General features: G+C 43.9%; 1 long non-coding RNA gene across 1 annotated transcript; it reads left to right on the top strand.

Moving 5' to 3' along the window:
* The first annotated feature begins 512 nt into the window (after positions 1–512).
* On the top strand, positions 513–8,821 carry LOC142485746 (uncharacterized). Its single transcript, XR_012798694.1, has 3 exons — positions 513–598; positions 1,830–1,940; positions 8,710–8,821. It is a non-coding gene; the product is annotated as an uncharacterized LOC142485746 (long non-coding RNA).
* The last annotated feature ends 3,809 nt before the right edge of the window (positions 8,822–12,630 follow it).

Here is a 12,630-nt window from a genome sequence, read left to right on the forward strand (position 1 = left end):
GAATTGTATTTTATCTGAAATTACCCCCTCTGCACAAAATACAAACAATTATACCCATACAAGTACCTTGTGGAAGTTGTTGCCCTCTATCTTCCTGTGGTCTCTCCCTGTTTCTCACCGTGCCTCCTCCCATTTCCTTGCACCTCTGCGTCTCCGCATATATCCCTATACTCAGAGCCGGCTCCGGTCAGTGACATGGGATGCCCAAATATGAGCATACCCATATATGGGCATCCATGCCACTGACCGGAGCCCGCTCTGTTGCGGATATGGAGAGAGACTGGGAGATTTACATCCCCTTATAATTCATATGGTGCATAGTACCGGCACGTATTGTTTTACCGGTACTGTGTACCTTCCTACTTTCACACTGGTACAGTATATGCTGCAGTGGGACTGAGAGGGATATATTGGTAACACATAGTCATTGTTGGGGGAATTCAATCCATTTTGAAAATAGTAATGAAATGTTTTTTACTTTTCTTTTTTTTCAGTAATGAAGAATGAAACATTTCTGTTAAAATTGAATTGGAGGTGAACTGGATTCATCATCAACTCTGCACCAGTGTGAATTGATGTTCTTTAATGTTCTGATAAGGTACATGCAACATCTCTTCCTCAACCCCTGCACCACTCTCTGCCTCTTGCCTCTCTCTCTCCACCTCCCTGCTAAGCGTATTAACCCATCTAATGTAATCCACATTCCATGTCTCACTTTACTCTTCACTTCTCACGTGCCCTCTGGAATGACTGCTCTCTGACTAACAAGGTCTATTTGTACATGACCTCTTCTGCTCTCATCATCCACCACCTCTCATTCCCCTCACCCCTGTCCTACTCGATACCTCAGCTTAATTGAACTCTCTCCTCTGACATCTACCCTTATCTCTAACCTCTCCTCACTTTCTGCTTAAACTAACTATCTTGTTAACTTTTACAATGCTATCATCTCCTCCTCCTCCCTCCTCCTCCTCCCTCCTCCATCATATATATGCCCCTTCTAGGCTCTGACACACTCATCCCTCTAAGGCCATGATTATCATGGGCACATGCTTGGTCATCCACAGTGTGTGCGAGCGATGCAGAGCCGCCTCGGACCTCAGTGCAGGGATTGCTGCATACCCCCAGCATCTGTCACCCACAAACAATACACACACTAATACTCCCCACAATACACACTATAATACCTCCTCAATACTAATCTCCCCAATAATATTATAGCTCCAAACACAATATACACAACACCCTTACACAAGATACACAATCTAGTACTCTCCTCTGCACCTCTACACACAATATAATACTCCCACACACACAATATACACACTACCCTCCTACCCCCATAAAATACAACCAATAATACACACACACTTTGTGGATGTTGGGACCAGCTCCCGGCATGCACCAGTGAAAGAGAGAGGCCCGCAGAAGCTCGGAAGAACTCCCTCCATCCGTGCCTTCCTCCGTTTCACATCTTCTCCCTGTCTCTCTCCCTCCCTTTCCTTGCATCTCCCTGCGTCTTTACGTATACCCAGTCAGTGACGGCTCTGGTCACGTGATGCCTTAATATGGGCTTATCCATATATGTTCATCCACGTCACTAATGTGATGCCCGCACTGTTGCGGAGCTGGTACTTACGACGGGCACTTATTGTTTTATCAGTACTGCGTACCTGACTCTACCGGCCTACTTTCAACACTAGTACAATATGTGCTTCACTACGAGTGAGTGGGGAATATTGGCATCACACAGTCACTGTTGAATATGCCATTCAATCCATTTTGAAAATAGTAATGCAATGTGGTTTTGTTTTGTTTGCTTTTTGCAGTAATGAAGAATGGAAAAGTTATATTAAAATTAAATTGGAGGGGGACTAGATTCAGCATTTCATCATGAACTCTGCACTTGTGAGAATTTAACTTCTTGAATACCCTGACAGGTACACGCAACATTAAGACTATAATCTGCTGTGCAAGCTTTCGTGCTATACCTCCCCCTCAGGTTTTGATTTATACATTTGCTCCCTCAATTCATGTCCTCTAATATTTGAAAGCTCTCTCCTAGCATTTTCTCTTTACCACAGAACGTCATCCCAATGTAACCTCTCTCTTGTTCTTTCTGCTTGCTGTTTCCTCACTCCTCTGTTAAACTTTTCTAATTTCTCTAACTTCCACACTCCTGCTTTTATCCACATGTTCTCCTCTTTCCTTCCCCTACCTTTGCATGTGTCTACACACTGCACCATTTGTACAGACCTCTATTGCAGCTATTTCTGCACTGCTCAATGAAAAGCACTCTTTAATATCCTATTCTCTGTGCCCCCTCTCTCTGCGCCCCCTCTTTTGGCGCCTCCTCTCTCTGCGCCCCCTCTCTCTGCGCCTATCTGTCTCATTCTCTCTACGTCCCTCTCTCTCTACATAGAGCTATCTCTGTCTCTCTCTACACCTATCTCTGTGTCTCCTTCTATGTTTGCTGATGTGTGGGATATCTCTTATAATCTTGAACCTGCTCATATACACATCGGGCCTCCCTGCCTCTGCCTCCCTGCTAAGAGTGTTAACCTATCTAATGTAATCCACATTCCTTTCCTTACTTTTCTCTTCCCTTCTCCTATGCCATCTGGAATGTCCGTTCTCTGACTAACAAGGCTCTAGTTGTACATGACCTCTTCTGCTCTCATCATTCACAATCAGTCATTCCCCTCACCCCATCTTACCTGTCCCACTGATTTGCCTCTGCTTAATTAAACTCTCCTCTGACATCTACTCTAACCTCTCTGCTCTCTCTCTCTTTCCGCTTAAACTAACAATCTTATTAACTCTTACAATGCTATCCTCCTATCTATATGCCCCCTCTAGGCTCTGACACACTTGTCCCTCTAGCCCACACCCTTGGCTAAATTCCCAAACATGTTCATCACACTTCCACTCGCTGTTCTTAATGCCTATGAAGGAAATCACACAATTGATATTTGATTTTTCTACAGTAAAAATGTCTCCAGTCCTGTATAAAGCTGCTCTCTGGGGCCAAACCACACTACTTTTTTTTCACATTCATCAACACTCAAATTTAATTTACGCTGTCTTTTTTTCCCTGTATTTGACTCCCTCCACTAACCTTCTCCTCACACTTGCCATCCTTCCTTCACTTCTCCTCAAGCATTTGACTACTTCAGAGGCAAGGTGGATGCCACCCACAAGGAGATTCCTTCTGTCCCTTCCCCCTTCTCTCCTTCTACCTAATTCTCCTTCTGCATTTGACTCCTTTTCTTCTCTTACAGAGCTGGAAGCTAATCATCTTCTCTTCTCCCTCTACCACATGCCCTCTAGATCGTATCCCCTCACACCTTACTGCATCTCTTAGTCCCCACTCTCACCCACATCTTCAATTCCTCCCTATTCTCTGGCTCTTTACCCTCTTACTTTAAGCCTGTAGTGGTCACCCTTTTCTCAGAAACAACCTACACCCTATGTGCCTTACTAACTACCGCCCTGTATCCCTCCTGCTGTTTGTCTCCTAATTGCTAGAATGTCAACATTCTTAAATCACATTCCCTCCTGGATCCTTTACAACCTGCCTTTCGTACAGCTCGTTCTACAGACTGTGCTTAAAGCAAATTCCCAAGGTCACTTTTCCCTACTAATCCTACTTGATCTATCTGCTGCGTTTGATGCTCTCAATCACTCTCCTCCTTCATATTCTAAACTCTCTCTTGGTATCCGTAACACAGTTCTATCCTGGTTTTCATCATAACTTTCCTGTCACACATTCTCCATCTCTGTTGCTAACATGTCTTCGTCTTCTATTGATCTGTCTGTGGGTATACATCAGGGCTCTGTTCTGAGATCTCTCTTTCTCTCTACATACTATCATTTGGTGACCTCATCAACTCTTTGTGACAATCCTATAAATAACAAATACAAATATCAGGTCATGGGAATAAGTGATTTGGACATAAAAGTAACATTTCGGAAGTGTGGACAACTAATACATCTTGTAGATTGCCTTTACAGTGTGATGTCATTGATTCAGTAGATTGTGTGCAGACCAGGACTGCAGTACAGTGTCACTCACATGGATGACTTGCGTGGTAGAAGCTCAAGAACAAGGATGTCAAACTCCAGTCCTCGAGGGCAGCAAACAGGCCAGGTTTTCAGGATATCCCTACTGAAAACCTGGCCTGTTTGGGACCCTCGAGGACTGGAGTTTGACATGCATGCTCTAGAAGGAGCACAGCTGTGGGTGGGAGGTGGATTTGCTTTGCATCAAATGGTTTGGAGCAAGGTTTATTGTATGTATTATCATAATAACAATGCAATGCTTAACTTTTATTTCAGGAGGGATGACTGCAGAACAGAAGTGAATATTGAAGCCATGTGTTCCTTTTCTTGCAAAAGAGAAAATTTGAAGGACAGTTGAAGAGAAGGAAAATTACTACACAGAGACAGATAAGCAATGTGTATATTTCTCATTTACCATTTAGTATTTGTCGTTTTATTGACTCCACACAATCCGGCTGCTACGGGTTTCACATTGAATATTTTCATCTCTACTCTACCCCTTCCTGTGATCTGAACCATGCAAGTTTTCGTTGATTCAATACATCATGAGTAGAGTGTGGCTACAGTATGAAGTAAAGACCCAAGGACCACATCTACTACCATTCATAACAAGAACATGTGCAGTAGCGCACAGCTGCAGTTCTATGTGATTGTTATGAAAGGTTGAGGTGGTTCAATTCTATGAATCTGGAGTGGGATGGATCCTGTTTGCATCATATGGTTTCATCTAGGCCAGTAGATTATATAACTCTCAGTACAGGTTACACATGGCATCAGTATTAGTGATTTAAAGAGGAGGAAAGCTTCAATGTGGAGAACAAAGCCAAGTAATGTTGAAGTTACTCCTTTTACCATTTACTTGGTCAGTCTGTACTGTCTACTCTCCACACAGCTGCTAAGGATCTTCCATTTTAAATACTTTCACCTCCTATTCTGCACTGCTTTGCTGCCCATTATTCAGAGATGCGTTCCAGTCATGTTTAGCACTCTGAATCTCTCTGCAGTCATTGGTTCAGCACATCATGGGTAGAGCATGGCTACAGATACAGCAAGCTATTATTATTTTACCGGCTGATCACCCATAATATTGCATTAAAACATAGAATATCACTTAATTTCCAAAAGATTCAGTGATGCTGATAATGCAGAATCTCACAACATTTCCCATCATAATGCCATAATGCACAAGTGGGAGAAATAATCCTTGCTATATCTGTACATTGTGTGACGTATTACCTCAATGACCAATGAGAGCAAGTACATCTTCTGTATAGAGCGGCTGTGTTATGATGCAGTTATTGATCATCATTGACATAATCACAAGAATCTTATGCAAAGGGAAATTGTCCGCAGCGAAGTGAGATTTCAGCCCCCAAACGTCTGTAATATTAATGCAATGTCTTACTTTTGTTGCAGTGAACACTGAAGAGACGGATCTACTACAACACTGTACAGGATGAGCATACGCTACAAGCAGCAAAATGATCTTGCAGTTGACAGTATGTTGTTCTGGTAATGTGCACAATTATTATTTATGGGCTACACACCACAGTGCTGGACATATTCTGTTAACTTCAACTCTACTCCTAACATGGAGATGTCTTCCTGGTGTTACTGATTCAGTACATCATATGCACAGTGTGGTTATGATATGATGGATTGATTTAATGAACCCACCAACCAATGATGACATCTGCATCATCTTCTGTAAAGTGCAGCTACAGCATGATATTATCAGCATTTGGTGCGGTATAATCAGAGGTATCTATGTGCTTTTGTGCCTGTTTTAAGTCCTCCAGCTTAACGCCCCTACACCTCCCACTACACAGGCATACTTACTTATGCATACACTGACATCTGGCATACCTACACACACCCCAGGGCCACTTCCTTCCCCTGATGTCAGGGAGAGGATGGGCATGCAGAGTGCAGTAAGTCTCCACGTTACTCTGGCCAACAGTCTTGGCCTACCTCCAGCATCTGTCACCCACAACATCTGTTCCCTCCTTGTAAAGTGCTGAACTATCTCACCTGGGTCAGTGCTATAGCTGATCACAGTGCCCGATCAGGATGTCACTGTGACAGGCAGCAGTGCAGATTGACCGGTCAATCAATGCAGTGCCGCAACATACTGCTGCGGCACAGTTTATTCGAGCATTTGCCCGTTCTGTGCCGCAGCAGTAGCCTGGCGCGCGCCCGAGTGTGACGGGCGCACGCCGAAGCAGCGGAAGAGCGCCCTCCGATCGGGGCGCTCTCCCTGCCGGGTCCGCCGGGTCCCCCGGAACCCCCTGCCGCTGTCCCGCGATCGCGGGACACCAGGGCTCCCTCGGGGAGCCCCTGGACATGCGTGCAGCGGGCGCACGCTCCCGATGACGCGTGACCGCGCGTCTATGACGCGCGGCACGCCGAGGGGCGGCCACTAGCAAGCCGGGAGATTTCCCGGCTTGCGGTACCGACCACACTTCAATAAAGTGTGTCGGTAGTGTATGCACTAAATGAGATTTCCGTGCCCCCAGTCAGGTTACTCCCTGGGCAGTGACCCTGCTCACACCCTCCCCTAGTTCCACCTCTGATCACAATTATCTCTCTTGGAGAGTGTAGCAAATTGGAGTTGGGGGAATCTCACCTCTGCCATGCATGGTCACAATCTGGGCACAGGACCCAAATAGTGGGCAATGTGGCACTTCTTACAGTAGAGAATAAGTAACTTTATTCTTTACTTGTGTATTAAGGACCTTATTTGCATTAAATTCAGTCCACATGGGACCAAGACTTTCTGGCTTACTGAACAAAGTGGAATTGTTTCGTAGAGGGTGGAGAATTGTATTTTATCTGAAATTACCCCCTCTGCACAAAATACAAACAATTATACCCATACAAGTACCTTGTGGAAGTTGTTGCCCTCTATCTTCCTGTGGTCTCTCCCTGTTTCTCACCGTGCCTCCTCCCATTTCCTTGCACCTCTGCGTCTCCGCATATATCCCTATACTCAGAGCCGGCTCCGGTCAGTGACATGGGATGCCCAAATATGAGCATACCCATATATGGGCATCCATGCCACTGACCGGAGCCCGCTCTGTTGCGGATATGGAGAGAGACTGGGAGATTTACATCCCCTTATAATTCATATGGTGCATAGTACCGGCACGTATTGTTTTACCGGTACTGTGTACCTTCCTACTTTCACACTGGTACAGTATATGCTGCAGTGGGACTGAGAGGGATATATTGGTAACACATAGTCATTGTTGGGGGAATTCAATCCATTTTGAAAATAGTAATGAAATGTTTTTTACTTTTCTTTTTTTTCAGTAATGAAGAATGAAACATTTCTGTTAAAATTGAATTGGAGGTGAACTGGATTCATCATCAACTCTGCACCAGTGTGAATTGATGTTCTTTAATGTTCTGATAAGGTACATGCAACATCTCTTCCTCAACCCCTGCACCACTCTCTGCCTCTTGCCTCTCTCTCTCCACCTCCCTGCTAAGCGTATTAACCCATCTAATGTAATCCACATTCCATGTCTCACTTTACTCTTCACTTCTCACGTGCCCTCTGGAATGACTGCTCTCTGACTAACAAGGTCTATTTGTACATGACCTCTTCTGCTCTCATCATCCACCACCTCTCATTCCCCTCACCCCTGTCCTACTCGATACCTCAGCTTAATTGAACTCTCTCCTCTGACATCTACCCTTATCTCTAACCTCTCCTCACTTTCTGCTTAAACTAACTATCTTGTTAACTTTTACAATGCTATCATCTCCTCCTCCTCCCTCCTCCTCCTCCCTCCTCCATCATATATATGCCCCTTCTAGGCTCTGACACACTCATCCCTGTAAGGCCATGATTATCATGGGCACATGCTTGGTCATCCACAGTGCGTGCGAGCGATGCAGAGCCGCCTCGGACCTCAGTGCAGGGATTGCTGCATACCCCCAGCATCTGTCACCCACAAACAATACACACACTAATACTCCCCACAATACACACTATAATACCTCCTCAATACTAATCTCCCCAATAATATTATAGCTCCAAACACAATATACACAACACCCTTACACAAAATACACAATCTAGTACTCTCCTCTGCACCTCTACACACAATATAATACTCCCACACACACAATATACACACTACCCTCCTACCCCCATAAAATACAACCAATAATACACACACACTTTGTGGATGTTGGGACCAGCTCCCGGCATGCACCAGTGAAAGAGAGAGGCCCGCAGAAGCTCGGAAGAACTCCCTCCATCCGTGCCTTCCTCCGTTTCACATCTTCTCCCTGTCTCTCTCCCTCCCTTTCCTTGCATCTCCCTGCGTCTTTACGTATACCCAGTCAGTGACGGCTCTGGTCACGTGATGCCTTAATATGGGCTTATCCATATATGTTCATCCACGTCACTAATGTGATGCCCGCACTGTTGCGGAGCTGGTACTTACGACGGGCACTTATTGTTTTATCAGTACTGCGTACCTGACTCTACCGGCCTACTTTCAACACTAGTACAATATGTGCTTCACTACGAGTGAGTGGGGAATATTGGCATCACACAGTCACTGTTGAATATGCCATTCAATCCATTTTGAAAATAGTAATGCAATGTGGTTTTGTTTTGTTTGCTTTTTGCAGTAATGAAGAATGGAAAAGTTATATTAAAATTAAATTGGAGGGGGACTAGATTCAGCATTTCATCATGAACTCTGCACTTGTGAGAATTTAACTTCTTGAATACCCTGACAGGTACACGCAACATTAAGACTATAATCTGCTGTGCAAGCTTTCGTGCTATACCTCCCCCTCAGGTTTTGATTTATACATTTGCTCCCTCAATTCATGTCCTCTAATATTTGAAAGCTCTCTCCTAGCATTTTCTCTTTACCACAGAACGTCATCCCAATGTAACCTCTCTCTTGTTCTTTCTGCTGGCTGTTTCCTCACTCCTCTGTTAAACTTTTCTAATTTCTCTAACTTCCACACTCCTGCTTTTATCCACATGTTCTCCTCTTTCCTTCCCCTACCTTTGCATGTGTCTACACACTGCACCATTTGTACAGACCTCTATTGCAGCTATTTCTGCACTGCTCAATGAAAAGCACTCTTTAATATCCTATTCTCTGTGCCCCCTCTCTCTGCGCCCCCTCTTTTGGCGCCTCCTCTCTCTGCGCCCCCTCTCTCTGCGCCTATCTGTCTCATTCTCTCTACGTCCCTCTCTCTCTACATAGAGCTATCTCTGTCTCTCTCTACACCTATCTCTGTGTCTCCTTCTATGTTTGCTGATGTGTGGGATATCTCTTATAATCTTGAACCTGCTCATATACACATCGGGCCTCCCTGCCTCTGCCTCCCTGCTAAGAGTGTTAACCTATCTAATGTAATCCACATTCCTTTCCTTACTTTTCTCTTCCCTTCTCCTATGCCATCTGGAATGTCCGTTCTCTGACTAACAAGGCTCTAGTTGTACATGACCTCTTCTGCTCTCATCATTCACAATCAGTCATTCCCCTCACCCCATCTTACCTGTCCCACTGATTTGCCTCTGCTTAATTAAACTCTCCTCTGACATCTACTCTAACCTCTCTGCTCTCTCTCTCTTTCCGCTTAAACTAACAATCTTATTAACTCTTACAATGCTATCCTCCTATCTATATGCCCCCTCTAGGCTCTGACACACTTGTCCCTCTAGCCCACACCCTTGGCTAAATTCCCAAACATGTTCATCACACTTCCACTCGCTGTTCTTAATGCCTATGAAGGAAATCACACAATTGATATTTGATTTTTCTACAGTAAAAATGTCTCCAGTCCTGTATAAAGCTGCTCTCTGGGGCCAAACCACACTACTTTTTTTTCACATTCATCAACACTCAAATTTAATTTACGCTGTCTTTTTTTCCCTGTATTTGACTCCCTCCACTAACCTTCTCCTCACACTTGCCATCCTTCCTTCACTTCTCCTCAAGCATTTGACTACTTCAGAGGCAAGGTGGATGCCACCCACAAGGAGATTCCTTCTGTCCCTTCCCCCTTCTCTCCTTCTACCTAATTCTCCTTCTGCATTTGACTCTTTTTCTTCTCTTACAGAGCTGGAAGCAAATCATCTTCTCTTCTCCCTCTACCACATGCCCTCTAGATCGTATCCCCTCACACCTTACTGCATCTCTTAGTCCCCACTCTCACCCACATCTTCAATTCCTCCCTATTCTCTGGCTCTTCACCCTCTTACTTTAAGCCTGTAGTGGTCACCCTTTTCTCAGAAACAACCTACACCCTATGTGCCTTACTAACTACCGCCCTGTATCCCTCCTGCTGTTTGTCTCCTAATTGCTAGAATGTCAACATTCTTAAATCACATTCCCTCCTGGATCCTTTACAACCTGCCTTTCGTACAGCTCGTTCTACAGACTGTGCTTAAAGCAAATTCCCAAGGTCACTTTTCCCTACTAATCCTACTTGATCTATCTGCTGCGTTTGATGCTCTCAATCACTCTCCTCCTTCATATTCTAAACTCTCTCTTGGTATCCGTAACACAGTTCTATCCTGGTTTTCATCATAACTTTCCTGTCACACATTCTCCATCTCTGTTGCTAACATGTCTTCGTCTTCTATTGATCTGTCTGTGGGTATACATCAGGGCTCTGTTCTGAGATCTCTCTTTCTCTCTACATACTATCATTTGGTGACCTCATCAACTCTTTGTGACAATCCTATAAATAACAAATACAAATATCAGGTCATGGGAATAAGTGATTTGGACATAAAAGTAACATTTCGGAAGTGTGGACAACTAATACATCTTGTAGATTGCCTTTACAGTGTGATGTCATTGATTCAGTAGATTGTGTGCAGACCAGGACTGCAGTACAGTGTCACTCACATGGATGACTTGCGTGGTAGAAGCTCAAGAACAAGGATGTCAAACTCCAGTCCTCGAGGGCCGCAAACAGGCCAGGTTTTCAGGATATCCCTACTGAAAACCTGGCCTGTTTGGGACCCTCGAGGACTGGAGTTTGACATGCATGCTCTAGAAGGAGCACAGCTGTGGGTGGGAGGTGGATTTGCTTTGCATCAAATGGTTTGGAGCAAGGTTTATTGTATGTATTATCATAATAACAATGCAATGCTTAACTTTTATTTCAGGAGGGATGACTGCAGAACAGAAGTGAATATTGAAGCCATGTGTTCCTTTTCTTGCAAAAGAGAAAATTTGAAGGACAGTTGAAGAGAAGGAAAATTACTACACAGAGACAGATAAGCAATGTGTATATTTCTCATTTACCATTTAGTATTTGTCGTTTTATTGACTCCACACAATCCGGCTGCTACGGGTTTCACATTGAATATTTTCATCTCTACTCTACCCCTTCCTGTGATCTGAACCATGCAAGTTTTCGTTGATTCAATACATCATGAGTAGAGTGTGGCTACAGTATGAAGTAAAGACCCAAGGACCACATCTACTACCATTCATAACAAGAACATGTGCAGTAGCGCACAGCTGCAGTTCTATGTGATTGTTATGAAAGGTTGAGGTGGTTCAATTCTATGAATCTGGAGTGGGATGGATCCTGTTTGCATCATATGGTTTCATCTAGGCCAGTAGATTATATAACTCTCAGTACAGGTTACACATGGCATCAGTATTAGTGATTTAAAGAGGAGGAAAGCTTCAATGTGGAGAACAAAGCCAAGTAATGTTGAAGTTACTCCTTTTACCATTTACTTGGTCAGTCTGTACTGTCTACTCTCCACACAGCTGCTAAGGATCTTCCATTTTAAATACTTTCACCTCCTATTCTGCACTGCTTTGCTGCCCATTATTCAGAGATGCGTTCCAGTCATGTTTAGCACTCTGAATCTCTCTGCAGTCATTGGTTCAGCACATCATGGGTAGAGCATGGCTACAGATACAGCAAGCTATTATTATTTTACCGGCTGATCACCCATAATATTGCATTAAAACATAGAATATCACTTAATTTCCAAAAGATTCAGTGATGCTGATAATGCAGAATCTCACAACATTTCCCATCATAATGCCATAATGCACAAGTGGGAGAAATAATCCTTGCTATATCTGTACATTGTGTGACGTATTACCTCAATGACCAATGAGAGCAAGTACATCTTCTGTATAGAGCGGCTGTGTTATGATGCAGTTATTGATCATCATTGACATAATCACAAGAATCTTATGCAAAGGGAAATTGTCCGCAGCGTAGTGAGATTTCAGCCCCCAAACGTCTGTAATATTAATGCAATGTCTTACTTTTGTTGCAGTGAACACTGAAGAGACGGATCTACTACAACACTGTACAGGATGAGCATACGCTACAAGCAGCAAAATGATCTTGCAGTTGACAGTATGTTGTTCTGGTAATGTGCACAATTATTATTTATGGGCTACACACCACAGTGCTGGACATATTCTGTTAACTTCAACTCTACTCCTAACATGGAGATGTCTTCCTGGTGTTACTGATTCAGTACATCATATGCACAGTGTGGTTATGATATGATGGATTGATTTAATGAACCCACCAACCAATGAT

Source organism: Ascaphus truei, unplaced genomic scaffold, assembly GCF_040206685.1.
Source record: "Ascaphus truei isolate aAscTru1 unplaced genomic scaffold, aAscTru1.hap1 HAP1_SCAFFOLD_629, whole genome shotgun sequence".
Classification (NCBI taxonomy): Eukaryota; Metazoa; Chordata; class Amphibia; order Anura; family Ascaphidae; genus Ascaphus; species Ascaphus truei.